This window comes from Sphaeramia orbicularis, chromosome 10 (genome assembly GCF_902148855.1).
Source record: "Sphaeramia orbicularis chromosome 10, fSphaOr1.1, whole genome shotgun sequence".
NCBI lineage: Eukaryota > Metazoa > Chordata > Actinopteri > Kurtiformes > Apogonidae > Sphaeramia > Sphaeramia orbicularis.
The window spans coordinates 17,973,099-17,979,986 of record NC_043966.1 but is presented as its reverse complement, the minus strand read 5'-3'; the positions used below and the strand labels follow the sequence as shown (position 1 = coordinate 17,979,986).

At 39.1% G+C, this 6,888-nt stretch overlaps 2 non-coding genes across 2 annotated transcripts; both read right to left on the bottom strand.

Annotated features, from left to right (window-relative positions):
* Positions 1-329: 329 nt before the first annotated feature.
* Positions 330-438, bottom strand: trnal-caa (transfer RNA leucine (anticodon CAA)). Its single transcript has 2 exons — positions 401-438; positions 330-375 (listed from the first exon to the last, which is right to left on the bottom strand). It is a non-coding gene; the product is annotated as a tRNA-Leu (tRNA).
* A 5,988-nt stretch (positions 439-6,426) lies between these two features.
* Positions 6,427-6,534, bottom strand: trnal-caa (transfer RNA leucine (anticodon CAA)). Its single transcript has 2 exons — positions 6,497-6,534; positions 6,427-6,472 (listed from the first exon to the last, which is right to left on the bottom strand). It is a non-coding gene; the product is annotated as a tRNA-Leu (tRNA).
* Between the last annotated feature and the right edge of the window lie 354 nt (positions 6,535-6,888).

The window sequence follows — 6,888 nt, the reverse complement described above, 5'->3', positions numbered from 1 at the left end:
GCTGTTCCAGACCCCTGTCCACATCCACATTCTCCCTTTGAACATCATTCCTTACATTAGTACCATTACTTCATGGTACCTAACAAAGCAGGTACACTCACTGTTCATGCAGAGATGGACCTTACAGACCCTGTAGACCACATTGGACCTAAGATTGTTGACTCACTGTCCTCACTGGAACCGTTGCTGTCACTGTCTTGTAATGTGTGTGGAAATTACCAAAAATAGTCACTTGCCCAATAAAGGGTTAAGGATGAAAGATGGAAACACCTGCCTGTCATGTTTCTTTTACTTGAGTGTGTGGAATCATTCTGTATCGAACAAAATCATGTCAGGAGTGGGATTTGAACCCACGCCTCCATTTGGAGACCAGAAGCCCCATTACTTAGGAAGGATCACCCTTGAGTCTGGCGCCTTAGACCACTCGGCCATCCTGACACCTTCAACAAGCCCACTCTGAACCACAACTACTTTTATGGCAAACAGTAAAAACTATTAAATTTCCACATATCAGGATGGAATTTGACACAGAATGGAGCTGTGGAGGAGGACTTAACTTCCAGTCTAGCAAGTAAATGAAAATAAACATATAAAACTGTCAGGAGCCCATGTCTCCATTAAGTCTAACATCTTAGATTGCTTGACTGTAAAAGAAAAAAAAAAAAAGATCCTGGCTATTTGAATGCGGCATGTCATTGCATCATGCCGGAAAAGGGGTTAAAAATAACGGATACACCCGGTGTTGTGTTTCCATCACTGCTGACGAATACCCATGACTTCTGCCGAGTCATCTGACCCCAGACTTTAACACTGGAGACAAAAGCCAGATGGTATTTTTTGTTCCAGTGTGACAGTGATATAATATTAAAATAAGTAAGCAGCGTTGAATCATCACACTGTCTCAATATCTTTTCTCTTTAGACCAATATTTGTGAACCCTCCATGCTGACCTGCAGATCCTGGATCACCAGGTTCTCATGTCTGACTCTTAAACAGCATTCCACATGAGGTGCTTTTTGAAAACTCATCCTAAAATCTACCACAACCATAACTCCAGTCTTGATTTCCAGTGAGTGCGAAAAGTAGGACACAGGTGTATGATTTTTTTTCCTTCTCCACATCTGAAAACAGACAATAGACACAGGTTGGTGTGTCTCTGTATTCTAATGTTTAAAAGTCATGAAATTATGCTAAAATATATGCAGTTTTTGGAAAAAATATTGCAGATTGAATCTATAAACATAACATTTCATTTAACTTGATTATATTTTTATAACTATGGTGTGAAGCATGTTTGTTCTACATGAAAATGAGAGAGCGTGTTAGGAATTCTATGTAAATGTCAGCTTTAAATCTGGTGCCTTTAACTACTCAGCTATCCTGATATCTTCAAAGAGAGGAGCTTATTACATTCTATTTGTATGTAGTGCAAGGCAAGAAAAACAGCACTTCTTTCCACAAAAACATATCTGACATTTGGAGAGGAGCTTGGACCCTCAAACTCTCAACAGTGTGTGCATTAATTAACTGGCCAATATAACTTCTGGTACTTTAACAACCTAGTTTATCTGCTTAGGTTGTTTTCAAGGCAGTGTTTTAAACCCACAGCTTCATTTAGAGAACAGAAAGCCATGTTTTCTGGAAGGACTCCACTGGAATCTGGTGCCTTAGACCACTGTGCCAACCTGATCTGTGCAGCAGCAGCTAAAAAGACGACATTTTTTAACAACGTAAGAAGTTTGTCTTATATAGTATTTGAGAACAAGTTACATTTTTCTGTTCACCATCACTAGAACAATAAAGCACAAAGACTAGTATGTGTCAGAAGTGGGACTTGAACCCTCCAGTCTGAACCACTATTACTAATGTCCTGCACTACATTTTCATAGGCTGCTCAGTCATCCAGGTTTCTTGGTGCATTCAGTATTGAGTGAACAGTCTGAAATTAGGCCAACTGCTGTGAAATATGCACTATCTCTTCTATACCGACCAATCACAAGTCTGGGGGGGGGCGGATGTTTCACAATGCATCATACCCACCGACTTCTTTTTGTCGCAAGTCAAAGTCAGTTCCAAGTCCGCAAATCTCTTTACAACTGTTGCCGGTTGTTTACTTGATTCGAAAATAAGGACTGAATTGCAGATTACACCCTGTATTCTCAAGTTTCTCTGACAAAAGTCTGTGATTGGTTTATTTGGCGCCTGTTAGTCCTGCCTTCATATTTGGAGTCAAGTCCAGACAGATGTCTCATTGAGAAAGACAGATGGCTAGCCAGGCTGGTATTTTTATATCACACAGTAAAAACCACCATCTTACTCGAGTGTGTGGAATTATTCCATATTGAACAAAATCATGTTGGGAGTGGGATTTGAACCCACACCTCCATTTGGAAACCAGAAGTCCCATTACTTAGGAAGGATCATCCTTGAGTCTGGCTCCTTAGACCACTTGGCCATCCTGACACCTTCAACAAACCCACTCTGAACCACAACTACTTTTATGGCAAACAGTAAAAACTATTATATTTCCACATATCAGGATGAGGTTGGACCCAAAAACATTGCTATGGAGGAGGACATAACTTCAGGTCTTTTAAAATCTATCATCTATTAAGTGCCTTTAACAAAATAATTCTTCATCATGTTGTGGATGTGTGCACTTTGCACACATCAGATGTTAATAAGGACTGTGGGAGTGAGACATAAATACATATAAAAGCCACAGTGTCAGGAGTCGCGCAAGAGCCAGACTCTGTGTCCAGGGATCGGGTCGTCGGGCCCCCTGCCGTCGACTGCCACCCAATCCACATGTATCCCAGATACAAGCGGTCGAAATGAGTTTCCTCCGCAGGGTGGCTGGGCGCACCCTTAGGGACAGGGTGAGGAGCTCAGTCACCAGGGAGGAGCACGGAGTAGAGCCGCTGCTCCTCCACGTCGAGAGGGGTCAGCTGAGGTGGCTCAGGTATCTGTTTCGGATGCCTCCTGGATGCCTCCCTGGGGAGGTGTTCCGGGCATGTCCCACCAGGAGGAGACCTCGGGGAAGACCCAGGACACGCTGGAGAGACTATGTCTCTCGGCTGGCCTGGGAACGCCTCGGGGTCCCCCCAGAAGAGCTGGAGGAGGTGTCTGGGGAGAGGGAAGTCTGGGCGTCCCTGCTTAGACTGTTACCCCCACGACCTGACCCCGGAAGAAGCAGAAGATAATGGATGGATGGATGGATGGATGGATGGATGGATGTCAGGAGTCGACGAAGGCCTCCGTTTGGAAACCAGAAGACCATGGTTGTGGAAGGGTCATCTCAAGTCCATGCCTTAAACTAATGGTTCTCAAACTTTTTACAGTGGAGTACCCCCTGAAATATACTTTTTTTGCCAAGTACCCCCAATTCTCGCTTTAGCATTTTTGATTGAAAAAATGTGGCAAAATTTGTTCTTGTGCCAAAAGTGTCCGTTTTTATTTTCTAAACTTTGTAAACAAACAACATACATATTAAAAATAACAAATCTTTATAAGCATAAGTAGTGTTCTTAAAATGTTACCAAAGCTTAAACAAGATGATTGACAATAAAACTAGGAGTTTCATTTGTATTATATGAATGTATTTCAGCATTAACTCTCATTAGTCATTTTGTTTTCAGTACATGACTTATTTAATGTATTTTTCCCCCCAAAATTTCAAGTACCCCCTGGAGGTACACATACCCCCATTTGAGAAAGACTGCCTTAACCCATAAAGACCTAAACAGACACCAGCAACCAAAACTGTCTACTGATCTAAACTGTTTAATATCTGCTGATCCACTAATCCTACCAATACATGCCAATAATTGGTGTAAAACACAGTTTGTCATCTTTTCATGGTCATCAGATATGACCCATTTGGATGTTCAGAGGCATCATAGTTACCATGGAAACACTGTCATCTTCTACAACATTGAAACCCATGGAAACCAGTAAAACCCAGGGAATTTGATCAATGACAGTGGATGGAGAGATTTTTTTTTTATTCTGTTATTGATATATTTTGCTGAAAAAGTCACTTTTTCTTCAGTTTTCTCTGTTTTGATAGAGTGACCTTCAACTTTAATCTGACCTTTAATGAACATCTACATGACCAGTTAATTATATATTGGAAAATACATGATTTTCACTGAAAAAACACAAAATACAGCAGATATTATTATAATAAATAGTCATGAATTGCTGAAGAAAGGTTAAATAGAGAAAAAAAAAAAGAAGGGAACTGCCACAAAAGAAGCACTGGGTCTTTATGGGTTAAACCAATGAAGCACTAGACCACCATCCTGCCACGTTCAGTCCACATAGAGAACATATTTGTCAGTAAAGAAATGTTGAATGCTTTATTTTAGTCTTCACTAAAAGACTGGACTCTTAAGAAAAGAGTCAAAGCAAGTACCTGAGGAGAGAGGAGCTGAGGCAACATTTAATAAAAATAGACATCCTTTCCTTGGAGCTGTCATTTTAACTAGATGTTGATTAAATATGACAAGTGTAACAGCTTTCTGTTATTTAGTTGTTCAGTTTAGTTGCAATGTGCCGTTGCATTTTAGGAACTGTCAGATGAGTGTTCATGCAAAGAGTGGATGGGAGGATTTTTATTTAACATTCACAAGTTTGATTGTGCATTTGGGCATTTTAAATAATTAATACAACTTCAGATGGATGAAAATTTTACATTATTAAAGTTTTGCTCTAACCACGGTTTGCATAATCTATACGTGTGTCGTGCCTCTTTTATACATTACAAGTCTGATCGACAAAAAGACCAGGAGGCTTTAATCCTCAAAGACCTAAAACTGCTGCCAGCGACCAGCGGTATCTACTGATCTGAAATGTTGAATAACTTCTGAACCAATATATTTAAATATTTCAGGTAAAATGCATCAGAATGTGTCTTTTCTAGATGTTCAGAGATTCGGTAGTAAACATGGAAACACTGTCATTTTCTGCAGCATTGGTTTATTGATAAAACCCATGGAGTTTGACAAATGATAGCGGTTTTGGATGCTTGTTTTTATGTTCAGTTAATATATTTTGCTGAAAGACTGACTTTTTCTTCAGTTTTCTCTGTTTTGATACAATAACCTTTGGATTTACTCTGAGCTTTTACAAACATCTACATGATAAGTAAATTAGATACAGGAAAATATGCGATTTTCCCTTAAAAATGCAAAATGCAGAGGACTATATTAAAAAAATGGCAAAACAAATCACTTAGGAAAGGTTCAATCAAGAGAAAAAGTAATTTAGAAGTTGCCACAAGATGGTTCGATGTCTATGAGTTAATAGCACAAAAGGGTAACAGCTCTTCCTCAGGCTTCAATATGTGTTTTAAGAAATTGAGACATCCTTCAAGATTGAGTTCCAGATAATTAAGCATCAAGGAGTTTAGGAGTGATGCAGGTGAAAAATAAGGAATTGAGAAAACAGTCACAGAAAAAATTATTAGACCATCAAAAGTCATCAAAAACAATAGTTATGTAATCAAGTACTAACTCCTGTGTGTATCATGTGACTAAAACAGACAGAAAAGAAAACATGGAATGCCTAAAAGCACTGTTTTTGGCAGTACAATGCCATAGGTATTGATGTAAGACAGTGGTTCCCAACCTTTTTTGGCTCGTGACCCCATTTTAACATCACACATTTTTGGTGAGACTCAGACTTTCAAAATGGAGACTTTTTTGCTAAAATTAATTTGTTTTTGATCATGTAATAGTTTGTTCTACTATGTTGCAAATAAAGGTTAATTTTAGATGACATTTAGTCTATATAATGTATATTATTATGGGCGGAGGCAGAAAAGCCAGGTGTAGATTACTGCACAAAGTGAGAATTTTATTTTCCTTGGTCAGGATATGTACAGTCAGTCCAGCTTGGGTTTACAAGGCTGACAATTAATACTGAACAAACAAGAACTCAAACTATGAATTATGAAAGAGCTGCAGCATCTGAAACTGACCACAATGAACATTTGACAGATAAACAGTACCACAGTGCTTCAGTTTCAGCTTCAGAGTTTGTCATGTTTTCAAGTTTTTTAAAATAATTTTTGTCAAGTACCAGAAATTTCAGGCGACCTCATTTAAATTCCAGGTGAACCCACGTGGGGTCCCGACCCCAAGGTTGAAAAACACTGATGTAAGAACTGAAGTGATTTTGGTTATTATCAAGAAACCATGGAAAATGGATAGATATCAGCTCTGAAATTTAACTCTTATGAGCTATTTTTGTTGTTATCATTATATTTGTCCAAACAAATGTACCTTTAGTTGTACCAGGCATTAAAATGAACAAGAAATTGAAGAAAACAAGGGTGGTCTAATAATTTTTTCCATGACTATAGCTTCATATATGGGCTTTCTTTCTTCAACGTAACTGTGATGCAACAAAACAAAAACTTCATGTCAGGAGTGGGATTTGAACCCACGCCTCCATCTGGAGACCAGAAATCCCACTTTGTAGGAAGGCTTTCCTTGAGTCTGGCGCCTTAGACCGCTCGGCCATCCTGACACAGAAGACAATCGCTATCTGTGCCAGAGCTGTTTGAACGGTTAAAGGTTAAGTCATTTTATTATCCCTGTAGGGAAATTCAGTCTCTGTATTTTAACCCATCGTGATACACACACAGTTGTATTTTCTATGTTGTGTCATGTTTTCTAAACAGGATACAAAGGACAGAAGTGATCGACTGAATCCGAACATAATGCACGGGCACAGATGTGCAAGGTACAGATAGGTTTCAAGACAGCAAATGATGCATAAATAACAGATGTGCCAAATACGAGAAACAGTACAAAGAAACCAAAGGAATCATATTGGGGTCACTGCACACATAACAAAGACATTATTTGGGTAAAATGGGAG